Below are 20,896 nucleotides of genomic sequence, written 5' to 3'. Positions count from 1 at the left end.
GAACTCATTTACAAAATACAAAGGCTTCTGTGAATAAACAGCAGAGGGGAAGGGGTTGGCTTAGATGCTGTGTGTAAGAAGCAATAACTGTAGACCTAGAGCTCTGTAAAACTGTCATATGTAAATTAAAGAGAAAAGTCCACAAGTTGCATCTCATTGGCCTTAACTCAGAGTTTGATAGCACATTTTACAAGGTAACTGAATGCCTGGAGTTCAGCTTTAATAAGAAAATCTTTTAAAAAGTACAACTGACATCTGGAGGGCCACTAAAAACAAACCTGAAATACACATATGGGAAAATTATTACCTGCCTAACTATTTGGAAATCTGTTCAGTCAATCTTGTGCAGCACAATACCTTGATCCCCACTCTACTGAATTAACAATGCTGGAGCAGCAACATACTAAGGTAGCCCATAGATGACTAGATTTTTTTCCTTCCAGCATGGGTAGAAGGAAAATAAATCACTTGATCCCCCCCCCCCCCCCCCCCTTAACACAGGCAATGTTATTGGGGAATCTCTCCCACAGCACTATTATGTTCTGTGGGTGCGGGGAGTGATCCATGTATGGCCGGCTTAACAAGGTCATCCCTAGCATTCAATCAGCACACGTGCACTGCAGTGAGTTTGATTGGCACAAATCACTCTCATTCCCAATTTGAAAAGCATTGAATAACAGGCTGATATAAGGACAAATTCAGGTTTATTAATGAATAAAAAACTGTATTCATTGGGATTTTTTATACCTGTCTAGAGTTGAGCTCTAAAGAATTTTAGCTGCAATTTGCTGTTTAGAATTACTTGCAATTCAATAATGAACTATAATACCAGATTGATTTGAAAACATTTACAGCAAGAACTAGAAAATATACCAGGTAACTATCAACTGGAAGATTCACTAGGTACATCTCTCATTCATTAGTGTTCATTCATCCCTACTTCATTATTTAGGCACAAAAATTATCGGTCGCTATTAATTCATAGCACAGTTTATAAAAACGAATAAGCAGTGCAATCATTTCATCTAAACTTTGCTAGAGCAGAGTGCAGTTGGACTGAGCTACCACACTTCAAAAAGTGATGGTGGCTATCTGAAGTGAATCTAAAGTCAAAACAAGTTGTTTCCAGTTTTGGATAGAATGTAGTAAAATGTTAAAATCTCTTCAGGTTTTCAGTTCTGTATGCGGCCTGGAAAGATTTAGTCTCTTTTTGCCCTATTGACCATTGCCATCCCAGAAACTGATGGGAAAGCCAACATTATACAGGCATACCCCACTTTTAGTACACAATGGGGTTTATTTACTAAAGCTGGAAAGTGCAAAATCAAGCTCACTTCTGCATAGAAACCAATGACTTTCCAGGTTTTATTACCAAAGCTTAATTTAACAAGCTGGGGTTAGAAGCTCATTGGTTCCTATGCAGAAGTGAGCCTGATTTTGCACTTTCCAGCTTTAGTAAATAAACCCCATTGTGTACTTAAAGCGGGAGTTCACCCATAAAACATTTTTTTCAAAGAATCCCCTTAGATGGATGCTCGTTTTGTCTAGGGGAATCGGCTAGTTGTTTTAAAATATGATCCGTACTTACCGTTTTCGAGATGCATCTTCTCCGTCGCTTCCGGGTATAGGTCTTTGGGAGCGGGCGTTCCTTCTTGATTGACAGCCTTCCGAGAGGCTTCCGACGGTCGCATCCATCGCGTCACTAGTAGCCGAAAGAAGCCGAACGTCGGTGCGGCTCTATACTGCGCCTGCGCACCGACGTTCGGCTTCTTTCGGAAAATCGTGACGCGATGGATGCGACCATCGGAAGCCTCTCGGAAGACTGTCAATCAAAATAGGAACGCCCAGTCCCGCAGCCCATACACGGAAGCGGAGGAGAAGATGCATCTCGTAAACGGTAAGTACAGCTCATATTTTAAAACAACTAGCCGATTCCCCTAGACAAAATGAGCACGAAGCTAAGGGAAAAAAAATGTTATGTACGGGTGAACCCCCGCTTTAGGTGGGGTATGCCTGTACAGTTGTTATTGGACCAGGAGGTAAGGGGAAATCTTATCTAACCCTATTGGAGACACATATTCCTGTCACAACTGTTAAAAAATGTAATAAAAAGGGATATCCCCTTACTTTGGCAAGATTTCCTCTTACTGTGGCGAGATTTCCCCTTATACCCTATTGTGTCTCTGGGACAGGAAGTGAAAGGTGAGATTTTCAATGGGACAGACAGCAAAAAAAAGCAATTAAAAAAAACTCCATACACCATTAAAAAAAGGTTTTGGCTCAATAATACTTTAAGACTTTAAACCTTTTTTATTAAATCTGGGGCTTTATCAATCTAATTCCTGGTAATTAGCTGTGCTGCATGCTCTAAATGTGCCCAGTCCAGGCTTTCATTATTCTGCAAGGCAGATATTTGCACTGCAGCAGAAACTGGACAGTTAACACTCTGGTATAGGAAACATCCATCTATGTGAGTAAGTGTTCTAGATATTGGGCCTATTATGATTATGATGGCACTAGGTATAAACTTGCCTATGTGTAGTTGTAGAGGTCCTGCCGTGTCAAGTTCAGAGCAAGATGGATGCATTGAAACAGCTTCACCAACAATTACTTTCCCCTCCTTACTGCGTATAAAGCTGTCATTTCCATCATATAAAAGCCCGGCCATGGCAGCTGATAAAAATCAAAGCTTTGTGATGAGAGTGTGCAGGTTAAGGACTCTTCTGTCACAAGATTTATCAATGCAAAGCAATGGCTTCTGAAAAGCTCTTTTTCTAGAGTCGGGGGGTAGCAGGTTAACAGTCGCCTCTGTGCCCGTTAAGACATTCCTCCCAGTAAGTGAGTCTGTACATTCTTCAGATTTATTTTATTTAATCCTGAAAGACCTGGGCAAAATGCAGCCCATCAAGAGGAAATGAGATCAGGGAAGGGAAAGAAAAATCAAGATGTGCAGTCATTCGGGCTGTAATTAAATTTAATAGCCAGTTTATCCAGTCCATAGAAATAGTGCATGGTAAAGAGATACACAATGCAGAGCCTACAGCAGGAAATCATTTGGCAATAGTTTATCCATCTGGAAAAAAGACATTGCATGAAACCAGCAAGTGTGAACAAAATATTCATCAGTATTATATGAGATTACTTTATCATGCCATTGAGTTTGACACATATTCTATTACACATAATGCACAGTGTCCCACACAAAATGCAAATGTAATAACCATACCTAGAAGAGATATGGAAAAGGGAAAATGTCTATATTCCACATAATCTGTTGTTGTAATGCAGTGTCTAATTCCAGCACATTAAGAAATATAACATATACGTGTCTGCTTATTTTAGAAAAGCCCGCTGTGGCTTGTGACACTTTAGTAGGTGCTATTGTCACAGAGAGGCTAGATGCCTTAATGGAAAGTCTTTTTGCATATATTACTGATGTATGGGTCTAGGCAGAGTAATTCAGCTTGTAGAGACATTATTATTTTGCATGGTATTACTTGACAGAGAATGTAAATACACCTCATTTCTATTAGATGGTTATTGCATCTACTTTCGCTAACCCGTGTGTTGCCAGAAAAACAGCATAACAGAAATTCTGACAAATACATTTACTTATTTGGATGTTAGAATGGTTTAAGCAATGTGGCCTAGAGGGCACCAAAAGTAGCAGTTCTTGGACCTTTCTCATTAGGCTTTTTCATGTTCTGTATATGAAGTCTGAAGATCACAGATACGAAGGTCAATTAAGTCCTTCAGTGAAATTATAATATATTAATAGTCTGTTGCTAGTGGAAAGGTTTTTCACCTTTATGTAAAAAAAATAATAATTGGGAACTATTCATACCCATTAATCATATCTGGCAAGAAGGGTCTACCTGTGAAGAACTCCTGTGATTTTGCATGCAACACTTTCTACAGCTGAGAAAATGAAAAAAAAAATCTAAAAGAAAGTATCTGTATTTGAATTGTAACAAGAATATCCCAAAAATCTGCTTTTTAAATCATTACTAGGATAACCCAATCATGTCCCAATGCTGGCTGCGCCTGCCCACCAATTTTCCGATTCTACCGCCCATCAGACCCGATGCACAAAGTCCAGAGGGGTGCTCTGAAACACCTCCTCACCTCTGTAACCGAGGTAAGCTGAACGTGTCCACTCCAACCCCTCCTGGCGTGTAATGAGATTGTGCAAGCTGAGCCCGTGGAAGGGGGTTGTAAAGGGGACATATTTAAAATGACTTGGTACAAAACTCTGGAGGGGGTTGTGGGGGCACTGGGCTCCAGTGGCAGATTTAACAGTACAGCCTGCAACTAAGAAAGCTCAGAATATGACTGCTTGTACATTGCTTCATTCTGGGGAGACCAAGTTTGGTTGCTGAACCTGAGATGAGCTGAGACTATGCCCTTTGACTGTCAGTTGTAAACACACTGAATACTCTTTGACCATTATAAATACTGTCTGGGTTGAACTTTTGTGCCATAGGCTGGAAAGGGCAGAAATTATGTACAGCTTTAGCTCATCCTTTGTTCTTCGGGTTGAAGAATTCCCTACAAACCACTGATTGTATTTAAAGCAATGTAAGTTTGGGTAGGACATTACAGTAAATTGGGGTTTCCTGTGTTGCTCTGGCCTTCCCATGCAGCACATACCTCACTTGACCATTAACTAGAACATGATTGGCTGGCCAAACTTTAGTCCCACCCACCAGATGCAGACAAGGTCTCTGACTGCCCAACAGTGGACTCAGGACAGGGCTGAGGGAAGATGGCTGTGTGTGCTGTTGCACAGCTGCCTGCTGAGAAAGCTTCAAGGGGCACATGACAGCAACTATAAGAGACTGTGTTGCAGGAGAGAGAGAGAGAGAGAGAGAGAGAGAGAGAGAGAGAGATGGACACACTCTGTTGCTCTGTAGAGGTGCTAAAATAATTGCTGCGCATTGCTGCCCCAGATAGAGGCTGACCACTGTAAGTACTGTGCTGTTGTGTTCAATGGTTCTGCTTCCACTGCTGGGGGAGTGAGCCTGCAAGACACATGCAAAACACATGCTGCTGCGGGGAGATAGACTATCTGCTGCCTGGAGAAAGCTACAGAGGACTTTGCTGTGGAGACCCATGTAATTGCAGTACAGCATTTGGGTTGACTATTCTGGAGAGCCTAAGGCCATGTGTGCTGTTCCTGTGTTACTGCTACAGAGTGAGTGGTTGGCTGCTGCACTCTTCCGAAACTGTGTCACTGTATGGGAATGTCAAAGTATGCGGCAGTTCCAGTTTCTTTGTTGTTTCAATATTCTGTTACCTACATCTGTCCAGGGACTTTGTTCTACTTTATCACCACTCTGGGGGGTAGAGTGATCTAGGGCTGGGCGGTGAACAGGAGGACTTTATCACACTTCTAGTTTGGTGACAGGCCTATTGGCCACCATAGTGTGTTACTGTTGCCATCCATGATCTGCAAGGAGTTGTGCCAAGAGGGGAGTTTTTCCTTATACATAGGATTTGTGCCCAGTTGGAAAAGAGAGCTCTTTCAAGAAGAAAGGGCCCCAACAGTTGTTAGCCAACTGCCCATTGGTTAGGCAGAGCATATTTACAGTATTTAGGCTGCACTACTGTTAATATTTCTATTGGCATTGTCACTGACATTTCACCCTAGTGATACTTTACAGTGTCAAGGTTAATGGCATTCTCTTACATTGGCCTAGTGCATTAAGGCTGGAGGGGAACAAACAGTATTAGAGTACCGTGTATTGTGATCTGATACTTAATCTGTATCACCTTAAAACGGTTGTCTAACCCAACTTCCTTTACATGGCATTGCCTTTGTTAATAAAGCCCAAACTGTTTCCAGGTGTGTCTGTATCATTCAGATCCAGGTACAGGTTAAGTTATCACAGGAGCAGGATAGGAGGACCCAAACATATCCAGTGGCTCCTACAGGCGTAGCGCTACACTGGTAAATTTAAAATCTGGGGTTTGAAATTTGCTGATCTCAGACCCTATTGTCCTTTTTAGGAGAACAGGGCCCTTTTACATTAGCACAACTATTTTAGTTTTCTTTTAAGCATTAAATGAAGAGCCCAGAATCTTTGAGTCCACAGACCCCCCAGAATGGTAAGCCAAAACAATAACACCACCAAAAGAGCTGTGACCCACCACAGGGGTGTGTCTCCAAGAACAAGTAATCTCCCCCAGAATTTGAAAGTGAATCTAATGGGGGTAAGTGAGCAACCAGAAACATGTCTAGAATCCCCCCCCCCCCCAGGTTAAAGCTTACGATATCATCATTAACAGTAAATATCTGAACCGTGGGTGGAAGTATTCCCATGTTGCTAGCCAGGGGGAAGCAGTGGACCTAATCCACAATCTGGACCATGTGTATTAGGTGTATCATCTTGCCAGCGGCCTGCAAACACTGGCGCAGCAATGTATTCACATGCCGCTAGCCAGGGGAAGTGGTGGACCTAATTTTACAATCTGGACCAAGCGTATTTGGCATTTCACCTTGCCAGCAGTCTGCAAACACTGGCACAGCAAACATAGCTTCCTTGTATGAATAGTTGTGCAGTTTACATATACTGTCGCAGGGTTTAGTAATATCACTCTTTTTAGGGACCAGGACTCTAGGGGCACTGTCAAATGCAATAGGGCAATTTGATGTGTCCCTCAAAATAGATTTCAAGATGACACTAAGTATTGGCTTTAAATCCCTTTTTCAGTGGCTTTTGGGAGTCTGTTGATTATAATGTTAGAGTGGCAGATTCTATTTTAAATAAAGTTGCAATAAAAGTTCTTCAATTTTGTGTTCCTGCCTGTTTGTTTTATCCCTAAAGGCTTGAAGAGAAGACAATAATCCCCACATTTAGTTTACAGGACAAAAACTCTCTTTCATATACAGTACTGTTTATTGTTTCAACCTAAGGCCTCTAATGGATCAATATTTGCACTGCTTTGGGATTTGGGGTACCCTATGGAGGAATTAAGCGGTGATCTGCTGTGTGAATAGTGGGGTGAAGTAAGATTCACTGCTCCTAGATCAGGGGTGGGCAATTATTTTTTCGATGGGGCCACATGAGAAACTAAAAATATTTTGGAGGGCCGGGCCAAAAGGCTAAACTCAATACTGCATAAAATCAAATTGTATTTCTTTATAAAAAGCAGTAAATATCATTGTTGGACAACTGGTACGAGTACTTGTTATAGACATGGCACAGGAGGGGGACAGAGGCTGGGGACATGGCACAGGAGGGGGACAGAGGCTGGGGACATGGCACAGGAGGGGGACAGAGGCTGGGGACATGGCACAGGAGGGGGACAGAGGCTGGGGACATGGCACAGGAGGGGGACAGAGGCTGGGGACATGGCACAGGAGGGGGACAGAGGCTGGGGACATGGCACAGGAGGGGGACAGAGGCTGGGGACATGGCACAGGAGGGGGACAGAGGCTGGGGACATGGCACAGGAGGGGGACAGAGGCTGGGGACATGACACAGGAGGGGGACAGAGGCTGGGGACATGGCACAGGAGGGGAACAGACGCTGGGGACATGGCACAGGAGGGGGACAGACGCTGGGGACATGGCACAGGAGGGGGACAGACGCTGGGGACATGACACAGGAGGGGGACATGACACAGGAGGGGGACATGACACAGGAGGGGGACAGAGGCTGGGGACATGGCACAGAGGCTGCAAATAAATTATCATATCACTTGTTCACATCATCAGTATGCTGTGTCTTCCTCCTGTGCCCCTTTCACCTCTCCACAGATCTGACCTGTGGAGAGGTGAAAGGGGCACAGGAGGAGGACACAGCATACTGATGATGTCTAGGTAGGATAGCACTTCACACTCTGCTGCTGGACTGAGGAGGACTCACCAGACAAGGCCAGGGCAGTGGCACTGAGGGCAGGCAGCAGGCGTCGCGAGGAGTCCTACTCCAACGAAGAGAGTGGAGACCAGGGTCCACTCCAGGTCCGGGCACCAGCATGGCGGCTGGCCGACTGCTACAGTCAGTCGGGCGGGCAGAGCAGGCAGGCAGGCGCACTGGTCGGTCTCTGTCTGCCTTCACTCAGTCCACTCCGTCACAGTGGGGGTGCGTCTGCAGTGTGTCCACTACATCTGCTGCTGTGTGCTATCCCGCCGGTGCCGCTCTCCACAGAGTCCACACATTCTACGATGTTCCTCAGTTTCCCCACGCTGCTCTTTTGAATAGGCTGGCAGCAGTGTTGTTAGCGCGAAAATGCGCTTTGATAATTGGCTGCGCGGCGGGTGGTGGTGGGCTGGGCGGTCAGAGAGGGCGAGGCTATGCATAATGTAGGAGGACTAGACGCTGCCTGCGCTGCGGCCCACATTCGGATCTTTTTACGGGCACATTTCCCTTATTACGGACTTTTACGAACAGGGAAAAAGTGCCTTTTATTTACGTACTGTCCGTAATTCTACGGACGGTTGGCAACACTGCCCGGGGGCCGGATTAAAAGGTCCGCCGGGCCGTATACGGCCCGCGGGCCGTAGTTTGCCCAGGTCTGTCCTAGATAGTATCAAGTTTTTCCTCAGTCCCAAGCATGTCTGAACTGGGCTGGCCACAAAATGTGACTTCACACTCCAATGGCCAGACCACACCCTTGATTGCCAGTTGTTCCATTCACACAGAGGTAAACATATAAAAGCTAACTACAATAATCAAGTGCTAAAATGATATTTAGTGCTAATGTTTTAGTTGCTATCTAAAATTTTAAGACAGGTCACCTTGAAACCTGCCCTAGTGCACACAATAATATAACTGTGATGCCAAAGTGGGCTTGGCTTGATGTTGTTCCTTTTGTATTTTATTTCTTTTTAATGTGGCAGTTCACATTAATTTCATAAAAACTCTCTCCAGCAAGCCTGCTACTTACATCATCTTAGTGTTCTGCTAGGACTATATTAAATTAATTTGACATTAAAATTCAGTAAATAGTCTTTGGTAAATAAAGGTGCTTACATTCACAGAACACAACAGTTACCGTACATTTTTGCAAACAGCAAGCCACTACTGGTCTGGCACTGAGAGGTATGGTGCCAGACTCCCAAAAATGGATGTACTTTCAAAACTGTATATGTCATTTAAAGCTAAACTCCTGATAAACAGCTAAGTACTTCATAATAAGGGAGCTATTTGATGTACCAAATAATTTGGATTTTTGTTCACCCATTTACACATCCCTGCACAACAGTCAGAGCCAGTACAAGGGGTGGGCGGGAGGGATGGGTGCCCTGGGTGGAGTGTGAGAGGGGGCGGGTTGTTAGCAGGCATAAGAGTATCATTATCCTATGCCGGGCATCACTAAATAGCGGCCCTCTGTCCGCGTCCGGCCCGAGCTGCTGCTCTTTCTGGACCGCCGCGATCATGCCATTTAATCGCCGCTTTTGTCCCCAGCCTCCTCCGCTATCATTAGCAGAGTAGAGAGGAGCGGACGGCAGGAGGCGGTACAATTCTGCACTGGGGGCAGGACCAGCACTGCATGGAGGGTGGTAGCTGCCTGTCACGTTAATCGGGAGGTGATTGGCTGCTAGGAGGTCATCCTAGCAGCCAATCACCAGTTCGCTAATATGAAAAGACAACCCTGCAGCTCCTGTTTCCCCCACCCAGTGCTGCTGTGCCTTCAGTTTAGAATTGTCCCACGGCTCCCGCCTCCTGTTCTCCGCTCTGTGAAAGGTAGGAGAGTGAAGGGAGGACAATATATGGAACTACTGTGAAGGATGGGAAGCAGGGGAATGGGGCAGTGCTGTGTGGAGGGGTCATGTAAAGGGGTAAATACTGTGTGGGGGATATGGAGAGGGATATGGAGAGGGGCAATACTGTTTGTGGGGTCATATGTAAAGGGGCAATACTTATTTCTTAAAAATGGGGGGGGGGGCAGTTTGCCATCTTCGTCCTGGGCACCAAATGGCCTTGTCCCAGCACTGACAACAGTGCAAAAAACCTGGTGACCTGATTTTCTTCACTGCAGTTGAACACATCTGGGTCATCTCCCTGTTCTTAGTCTGTTACTGGACTGCAAAGAAGTCCAGTAACAGACAGACTCTGTAATCTCTCTGCTCTCTCCTCTGGTCAAGGTTGTTCTTTGTCAGCACATGTACATGCAGAAGAGCATTGGTGACCCTCTCTCTTACAATATGGGTGATGCTGTAGGGATTAGAGGTCGCAATCAAGTCAAACTCAGGTATTTATTATTAATTTATCTATATACGTGCTGTATTTTTGAATTTGCCTGGAGTTCAGCTTTAAAGTTATTTAAAAACTTAAACCATTGCTTAGAACAGTAAATATCCATTTAGGAGATCTAGGAAATCAGTGCAGAACTGGGAAATAAAAGCATTCAAGCATACCACATTAACAAACTGATATTTTTATGGATTATCAACAGTATAAACATTATTAGGAACTGGAAAAAATTAGGAGTTAGCATATGTATATATAAAATTAGATGCCATTCTGACTTTCTATTAAATATAGCTAAGTGACTGCTCAACAGGCCCCACAAGCTTGACGCCATTCACAAATACTCTCATTTACATGTGTCCCCTGGTAACCTCTAAAGTTGCCAAAAAGTTGGTCAAGGCTTTCTGGTAATAAAGATACAACCATTAAAAAATACTTGTGACAACCAATTACATGTCAAAGCGTACTTGCTAAATATTTGCTGTAATACATAATTCAGCGGAACGTTGACCTTTGTCATACAGATAGTTAAAATCAGAAAGTCATTTGAGTCTGTCTTCACTACATGGTTTATCAGACCATCAATGTGGAATACACAAAGAGGTCCCAAGAGAAAACTGCTTACTTGGCCCCAGAATTAATTCCTGTTATTTAACAGTATGTCTATATTGATTGTTTTGACTAAAAGCAAGGGCAAGCAACGACCATTGCGAAAACACACAAAGCAAGTTTCCCTGCGCTCAGCATTTTTTCTTATTGTCACACCTCCAGTCATATTTGCATGGCTTTCTCAGAATTAGCAATCACGGGAATATGTCATTCCTTTGAAAATATAATAATCTCACTTATCAATGATAAATGAAAGACTAGAAGATCGGTCATTGTCTACATTACACAGGCTCATCTGTGTCTTCATTTAAAATCTGTAGACTGCCTGCATGTCTTCAAAGGACACTTTTTTTCCTATTTAAATAAATTATTACCCTTACAAAATAATGTTCTGCATTGCAAGAAGTGGAACTCAAGCACGGTGCTGGCATTTCACTAGCGTTTTACCTGAATAATTTAAGCTTTTAAATTCTTGATTACACCTCATGCTTACGTATCAGAGCACAATCCAGAGAGTATTATAGCTTGCAAAATGAGAATGGCAAACTCTATCTTCGACATCTATTGCTCAGTGCTTGAGCTGGAAGGGTGTAGTGTTTCCTAACGGAGGTCATTCTTTGGGCGAGTGTGTGATAGTGCCAAACCACAATCACAGCTAGGACACACGCACACTCAAACATTAGTACAAATACACATGGTTTAGGAACAGCACACTGGCAGGTCAGGACCCTGTCACAAGTTAGTAATTAAAAATTGCAGTTATGTTTTTGTATTCATCTAGTCTAGATAATAAAGGGTGCCTAAATAATTAGAAGCAGGAGGAAGGTTACTAAATGTATTGGGCCTCTAAAGTAAAATATGAATGAAGGCCCCACAAACAGCATAAACAGAAGTCTAGCCCAGTAGTGGTGGCATGTGCCTCTGGAGCCTAATGCTGTGATCATTCCCCCCAAACTACAGCATAGAGGGAACCCCTTTGTCTAGTTGTGACACAGCAACACTAGATACCAATGAAGCAAAGAGGAGGACCTGTGCTACCAAGGAAATTTATTATAATTCTGGTAGAGAACCCTCCTAGAGTATAGAGGCTCAGTTCCCCCGCCACTTCCTGTCCTGGGTTTTCCCAGGACGACGTCAACTTGTGACAAAACGCATAAGGAATTAATTGTGGCCTCTTCAATAAACTATATAATATTGAATTTAAAACAGTACCATCATCCAAAATCTAGTTAGATAAAAAAAAAGGACTCGAGGGACCCCGAGGACCCAAAAGAACCCCAGGGAAGAAAGCGGGCAGAGAAGACTATTCCGGTACAGGATGAGTAGGTAAACTCAGAAAAGGGCGGATATATCAAAAAATATGTAAATTTATTAATATAATATTAAAAAAATAAAAACATCAAACATTGAGGACAATTAAAACAATACACATATTGTGACGACCGATCAGATCACTGAAATTGCAGTCCTCAAGAGGAGAAAACGCATAAGGAGGAAGGATGTGCTGACCTCACCGCATTTGCACAGGTCCCGAAAGGACAGGCTGCTGTATTGAGCCGGCCGGCTTATCTATTACATGCGTGTTTTGGCACTTCTTGTAAGTGTAACCATTTTTGTTATAATATTAAAACGTAAAAGATTTTACACTATGGAAGCCATATTTATTTTTGTGGTTCTTATATGATTGGGTCCTTCCTGAGTGTTGGATGCGTTGCAGTGTGATCCCCCTGAATGAACCAAGGCCCTGGCTGGGTTCACAGCCACAAGTGGGAAAGACTTCCTGTAAAAGTCATAAGAAGTTGGTAGGTGGCCATTTTTTAGAGGTGGAGGCCTTCTCTGAAATACACACACCATTCTGGTGAATGTTTAAGTGCACTGTGGGATTCACTAGATTTCATATCAACATATGGACTAATTTGTTACAGTGTGTCTACATTTGTTTATTCCTTTTTTATTCAATACATAGCCCAACCTTAATTTGGGCTATATGTATATAATAGTCTGTCTCTGATGCCAGAGATGTTTCATTACTGAGGCCTCGTACACACGACCGAGAAACTCGTCGTAAAAGAAACATCGTTTTCCTCGACGAGTTCCTTGTCAGGCTTGTCGAGAATCTTGTCAAGCTTTCTTTGCGTACACACTGTCAAGACAAAATCTTGTCGTTCTCAAACGCGGTGACGTACAACAGGTACAACAGCACTATAAAGGGGAAGTTCGATTCCACTGGCACAACCCTTGGGGCTGCTTTTGCTAATTCTCATGTTACTGCGTGTTAAGTAAAAGTTTGGTAAGAGACAATTTGCACTTTTCAGTCTGTTACAGCGTGACAAATGTGCTATCTCCATTACAAACGCTACTTTTACCGAAGGTGCGCTCCCCTCTCATACTTTATTCTGAGCATGTGCGGGTTTCTAAGCATACACACGAATGTGTTTCTTGTTGTAAACCAGCCCGACGAGAAACACGATGAGGAAATTGAGACTCGACGAGAAAAATTGTTCTATTTTTTTCTCATCGAGAACCACGACAGTTTTCTCGACGAAAAACATACACACAACCGTTTTCCTCGGCAAAAAAGCTCTGCCACCAAGTTTCTTGATGGATTTTGTCGAGGAAAACGGTCGTGTGTACGAGGCCTCAGATAAAGCAGTTTCTAGATGTAATCAGATTTGTGTATGGCCAAAACCAGCAAAAACTCAGCTAAATAATGTTTTGGCCGGACTATCCTGTAAATGTACTGTTTTTGCATCCCACTGGTCTGCTTTTTCTATTTCAGGCATTTTTGTTGTACATCATTACATAATCAAAATCAAACCACACAATCCAGTATGCCCAAAAAAATTGAAAATCTTGAATTTCCAAAAACAGGAGAAGGGTGACACCTCATATATACAGTATCTCACAAAAGTGAGTACACCCCTCACATTTTTGTAAACATTTTATTATATCTTTTCATGTGAAGAATTGACACTTTGCTACAGTGTAAAGTAGTGAGTGTACAGTTTGTATAACAGTGTAAATTTTCTGTCCCCTCAAAATAACTCAACACACAACCATTAATATCTAAACAGCTGGCAACTGTGTAAATATTTTGTGTGGCCACCATTATTTTCCAGCACTGCCTTAACCCTCCTGGACATGGAGTTCACCTGAGCTTCACAGGATGCCACTGAAGTCCTCTTCCACTCCTCCATGATGACATCACGGAGCTGGTGGATGTTAGAGACCTTACGCTCCTCCACCTTCCATTTGAGGATGCCCCACAGATGCTCAATAGGGTTTAGGTCTGGAGACAGGCTTGGCCAGACCTTTACCCTCAGCTTCTTTAGCAAGGCAGTGGTCGTCTTGTTTGGGGTCATTATTATGTTGGAATACTGCTCTGCGGGAGGGGGATCATGCTCTGCTTTAGTCACAGTACATGTTGGCATTCATGGTTCCCCCAATGAACTGTAGCTCCCCAGTGCCAGCAGAACTCATGCAGCCCCAGACCATGACACTCCCAGCACCATGCTTGACTGTAGGGAAGACACACGTGACTTTGTACTTCTTACCTGGTTGCCGCCCCACATGCTTGACACCATCTGAACCAAATAAGTTTGTTTTGGTCTCATCAGACCACAGGACGGTTCCAGTAATCCATGTCCTTAGTCTGCTTGTCTTCAGCAAACTGTTTGCAGGCTTTCTTGTGCATCATCTTTAGAAGAGGCTTCCTTCTGGGATGACGGCCATGCAGTGTGCGGCGTATGGTCTGAGCACTGACAGGCTGACCCCCCCACCCCTTCAACCTCTGCAGTAATGCTGGCAGCACTCATATGTCTGTTTTCCAAAGACAACCTCTGGATATGATGCATGAACACGTGCACTCAACTTCTTTGGTCGACCATGTCGAGGCCTGTTCTGAGTAGGACCTGTCCTGTTAAACCACTGTATGGTCTTGGCCACCATGATGCAGCTCAGTTTCAGGGTCTTGGCAATTTTCTTATAGCCTAGTCCATTTTTATATAGAGCAACAATTATTTTTTTTTAGATCCTCAGAGAGTTCTTTGCCATAAGGTGCCATGTTGAACTTCCAGTGACCAGTATGAGAGAGTGAGAGCGATAACATCAAATTTAACACACCTGCTCCCCATTCACACCTGAAACCTTGTAACACTAATGGGTCACATGACACCAGAGAGGGAAAATGGCTAATTGGGCCCAAATTAGATATTTTCACTTAGGGGTGTACCCACTTTTGTTGCCAGCGGTTTCGACATTAATGGCTGTTTGTTGAGTTATTTTGAGGGGATAGCAAATGTACACTGATATACAAGCTGTACACACACTACTTTACATTGTAGCAAAGTGTCATTTCTTCAGTGTTGTCATATGAAAAGACATAATAAAATATTTACAAAAATGTGAGGGGTTTACTCACTTTTGTGAGATAATGTGTATGTATAAATATATATATATATATATATATATATATATATATATATATATATGTATACATACATAGATACACATATACACACACACACACACACACACATACAACACCTTAGATTAGTAAATTATGATATATATTGTGCAGAAAACACTATCCAGATTTGGAAGGATGGAAGGAAGGAGGGTTTAGGACAATGCTTTAAAACTATAATCAGACCTGCCAACAATATTGGCCTTACAGTAAGGCCCCTTTCACACTTGTACGATCTGAAAGTTGCGCAACTTTGACACGACTTCAAGCAATGCCTGTGTAATTTTGAGGTCTATGGACCTCAAGTCGCATCAAAGTCGGACCAAAGTAGTGCAGAAACTACTTTGAATTTGCTGCAACTTGAAGTCACACAGATATTAACGGTACTCATTGGAAATCATAGGGTACAACTTGTCATGCGACTTTGCAGTCCCAAGTTGCAGGCCAAATCGCACAAGTGAGAAAGGGGCTACCCATTGTTAATGATCAGAGGCTGGTTAAATTGACATACACATTCGATAGTCTACGGGCAGCTCAAATGTGATGAAGCCATGACTAACATATACGACAGCAGGTTTAAAGCTCAACTCCTGGTAGATATTTTTTTTTTAAAAGACACTAATGTATACACTCATTTAAAATCAGCAAAATCCCAAACTTTTTATTTTGTTATATGACATTATACTATGCATCCACTCAGGAGCATTCCAAGGCTATGTGTTGCCTTGGGGCTAATCCGAACTCAAGTGCTAAACTCAACCCACGTCCTCCATCCTTGTGCTGTATCCTTTGTTCAAAAACAGCAGGAAACAGCTGGGACTTCATGACATCAGTTAAAAACATTGCAGGGCATTTATTAATTTGTCCTGATGCAAGACAAACAGAAGAGGTAAAACATTATGAGACAGATTTACTATCAGGTTGCAGCTTAATTTATTAATTCCTCCCTCTGCTGGTTTAAAGTAAAGTACTCTGGCCCGGATTCACAAAGACTTACGCCGACGTATCTACTGATACGCCGTCGTAAGTCCAAATGTGCGCTGTCGTATCTATGCGCTGATTCTTTAAATGAGATACGCCTGAATTTTGCCAAGATACGACCGACGTAAGTCTCCTACGCCGTCGTATGGGTGCATATTTACGCTGGCCGCAAGGGGCGCTTCCGTTGATTTATGCATCGAATATGTAAATGAGCTAGATACGCCGATTCACGAACGTACTTGCGCCCGTCGCTGTAATCGACATCGTTTACGTAAGGCGTTTTTCCGGCGTAAAGTTAAACCACCAAAAAGCTGGTTTAAGTCGTTTAGGGTATGGACGTCGGAACTGCCGTCTGATTTTACGTCGTTTAAGTAAGTTGTACGTGAATGGGGCTGGGCGTAGGTTACGTTCACGTCGAAAGCATTGAGCCGACGTTTCTTAGGGAGTATTTGCGACATGATTCTGAGCATGCGTGCGCATGCGCCGTTCGTTCGGCCGTGCATTCACATGGGGTCACGCTTCATTTTAATACTACACGCCCACTGCCTTGCTACTTTGAATTAGGTGGGCTTACACCGGCCCATTTACACTACGCCGACGTAACTTAGGGAGCAAGTGCTTTGTGAATACTGTACTTGCCTCTCTATTTTACGTTGGCGTAGGGCATATGAGCTGCGCTACGCCCGCTTAAACATACGCCGCTCTACCTGAATCTGGCCCATAAAACCTGCCTCTGACCACTTCATAACTGTGCACGTTTGAAGTTAAAATCTGTCTTATCTACAGTGGTAATGCTGTTGCAGGCCTTTGAATAACTGCCATAGTTTGCTGTCTAGGATTTCAGGCAAAGAAAAAGCAAATACATACAAAATTGGTACATAAATACGAGACAGGTTAATATGAAATAGCTGTGTGTCTACTTTTGTGATAATTTGGGTAAGAAATTACTCCTGTTGTCTCTTGCCTCCGCACTGACTTTGCTATCATATTTCATTAAAAAAATGGCCTTGCATTTAGTGCTCAAGGTGTGCACTCAAAATATAACCAAGGAGTGAAATAAAGCAAACCCTTCTCTTAGCACCTGAGTTTCATAGGCTCAAATATTACTGCCTAGCCTCAGCTAATTATCACTTGCAGAACTGAAAGAGCAGTCAGGTCTTGAATTTGAACAAGCATCTTTTTATGCAAGAACTTAATGCAATACACTGAAAAATGTTATTGCATGATATAGTTTGTAGAACATTACTATACAGGTGAAACTCCAAAAATTTGAATACCGTGCAAAAGTTCATTTATTTCACTAATGCAACTTAAAAGGTGAAACTAATATATGCGATAGGCTTATTACATGCAAAGCAAGATAGTTCAAGCTGTGATTTGTCACAATTGTGATGATTATGGCTTACAGCTCATGAAAACCCCAAATCCACAATCTCAGAAAATTTGAATATTGTGAAAGGGTGCAATATTCTAGGCTCAAAGTGTCCCACTCTAATCAGCTAATTAAGCCATAACACATGCAAAGGGTTCCTGAGCCTTTAAATGGTCTCAATGGTTCAGTAGGAATCATAATCATGGGAAAGACTGCTGACCTGACAGTTGTGCAGAAAACCATCATTGATACCCTCCATAAGGAGGGAAACCTTTAAAAGGTAATTGCAAAAGAAGTTGGATGTTCCCAAAGTGCTGTATCAAAGCACATTAATAGAAAGTTATGTGGAAGGGAAAAGTGTATAAAGAAAAAGGTGCACAAACAGCAGGGATGAGCGCAGCCTAGAGAGGATTGTCAGGAAAAGACCATTCAAAAGTGACCATTTTACAAGGAGTGGACTGAGGCTAGAGTCAGAGCATCAAGAGCCACCACACACAGACGGATGCTGGACATGGGCTTAAAATGTTCACTCCTGAACAATAAACAACATCAGAAGCATCTTACCCGGGCTAAGGAAAAACACACCTGGTCTGTTGCTCAGTGGTCCAAAGTCCTCTTTTCTGACAAGAGCAAATTTTGCATCTCATTTGGAAACCAAGGACCCAGAGTATGGAGGAAGAATGGAGAGGCACACAATGCAAGATGCTTGAAGTCCAGTGTGAAGTTTCCACAGTATGTGTTGATTTGGGGAGCCATGTCATCTGCTGGTGTTTTTCCACTGTGCTTCATTAAGTCCAGGCTCAACGCAGCCGTCTACCAGGAGATTTTGGAGCACTTCATGCTTTCTACCGCAGACGAGCTCTATGGGGATGCTGACTTCATTTTCCAGCAGGACTTGGCACCTGCCCACACTGCCAAAAGCACCAAAACCTGGATCAATAAACGTGGGATTACTGTGCTTGATTGGCCAGCAAACTTACCTGACCTGAACCCCATAGAGAATCTATGGGGCATTGCCAAGAGAAAGATGAGAGCTCAAACAATGCAGAAGAGCTAAAGGCCGCTATTGAAACATCCTGGTCTTCCATAACACCTCAGCAGTACCACAGGCTCTGCCCTCTGTCGTAAATGCCACGCTACACTGAGGCATTAATTTGTGCAAAAGGGGCCCAAACCAAGTACTGAGTACATATGCATGCTTATACTTTTCAGAGGTCCGATATTGTTCTATGTACAATCCTTGTTTTATTGCTTGCATGTAATATTTAAATTGTCTGAGATTGTGGATTTGGGGTTTTCATGAGCTGTAAGCCATAATCATCACAATTATGACAAATCACGGCTTGAACTATCTTGCTTTGCATGTAATGAGTCCATCTCATATATTAGTTTCACCTTTTAAGCTGCATTAGTGAAATAAATGAACATTTGCACGATATTCAAATTTTTCGAGTTTCACCTGTATATGTGTACAGAAAACATATTCTCATCAAAAGAATGGTACCACTAGAGATCTGCAGAGCTCTCAACTCAGCTGAGTGTCAACCAAAACGTATTGAATCTTGCTTCAACATGAGCAATCAGACCAACTTGTGTATGACTTTATTAACCACTTGCCGACCTCCTCATGTAAATATACGTCAGCAGAATGGCACGGACAGGCACATGCACGTACCCGTACGTCCTCTGCTTGACGTGGGTCGGGGGTCCGATCGGGACCCCCCCACCCGGTACATGCGGAGGTCGGTAAGCCTCGGGGAGCGATCCGGGACGACGGCGCGGCTATTCGTTTATAGCCGCTCCGTCGCGATCGCTCCCCGGAGCTGAAGAACGGGGAGAGCCGTGTGTAAACACGGCTTCCCGTGCTTTACTGTGGCGGCGCATCGATCGAGTGATCCCTTTTATTAGGGAGACTCGATCGATGATGTCAGTCCTACAGCCACACCCCCCATAAGTTGTAAACACACACCAAGTGAACACTAAATGTTACAGCGCCCCCTGTGTTTAACTCCCAAACTGCAACTGTCATTTTCACAATAAAGAATGCAATTTAAATGCATTTTTTGCTGTGAAAATGACAATGGTCCCAAAAATGTGTCAAAATTGTCCGAAGTGTCCGCCATAATGTCGCAGTCACGAAAAAAATCGCTGATTGCCGCCATTAGTAGTAAAAAAAAAAAAAAATGCAATAAAACTATCCCCTATTTTGTAAACGCTATAAATTTTGCGCAAACCAACCGATAAACGATTATTGCGATTTTTTTTACCAAAAATAGGTAGAAGAATACGTATCGGCCTAAACTGAGAATTTTTTTTTTTATATATATGTTTTTGGGGGATATTTATTATAGCAAAAAGTAAAAAATATTGCATTTTTTTCAAAATTGTCGCTTTATTTTTGTTTATAGCGCAAAAACTAAAAACCGCAGATGTGATCAAATACCACCAAAAGAAAGCTCTATTTGTGGGGAAAAAAGGACGCCAATTTTGTTTGGGAGCCACGTCGCACGACCGCGCAATTGTCTGTTAAAGCGACGCAGTCCCGAACTGTAAAAACACCTTGGGTCTTTAGGCAGCATATTGGTCCGGGGCTTAAGTGGCTATATCTAGCATACCTGTGTTCAGACTTACCATTATCATCAACACTATTTAAAGGTCATCTACATTAATACCAAAGAAGAAACAGAGAAAAAATGGCTGCACATCCAGAGGTACCGATTGCCCTTTTATTGATCACTGTATTAACACCAAGGACACCAAAATAGAGTCATGTTTCACGCGTTTCACACATTCATCCTGTGCTTAATCATTACGTAATAATTCATTGGTAATGATTAAGCACAGGAAAAATGTGTGAAGTGTGTCTACGTGACTCTATGTTGGTGTCCTTGGTGTTATCAAAGTGATCAATAAAAGGGCTATGGGTACCTCTGTATGTGCCGCTGTTTTTTCTTTGTTTCTTCAAGTTTACCACGGAGGCAGGCCGGGGCTGGCACTCAGAGAGGTTCCATCTAGGCTTGATACTTCCCCCTCGAGCAGCGGTTCCTTTTATTTACATTAATACCAAAGGTCTACCCAACATAAACAATCAGATCAACTTGCATATGACTATATTAAATCCAGCATACCTGTGTTTAGAATAATTTTTTGGATTATTTTGTTGGATTGCACAGATTTTTGCCCTCTGTCGTAAACTATAGGGGTCTTAACTAAGGAGGAATATCATCCAACGAACCTAGGTTAATAATTAGCAGTGATTTGGGCAGAATA

General features: G+C 42.9%; 1 protein-coding gene across 2 annotated transcripts in view; it reads right to left on the bottom strand.

The window, feature by feature from the left end:
• RARB (retinoic acid receptor beta) overlaps positions 1-20,896 on the bottom strand; it is a 696,217-nt gene that overhangs the window by 71,665 nt on the left and 603,656 nt on the right. The window lies entirely within an intron of this gene.

Source organism: Rana temporaria, chromosome 5 (genome assembly GCF_905171775.1).
Source record: "Rana temporaria chromosome 5, aRanTem1.1, whole genome shotgun sequence".
Taxonomy (NCBI): domain Eukaryota; kingdom Metazoa; phylum Chordata; class Amphibia; order Anura; family Ranidae; genus Rana; species Rana temporaria.
The sequence above is the reverse complement of the archived record's forward strand: the minus strand, read 5'-3'. Positions and strand labels throughout refer to the sequence as shown.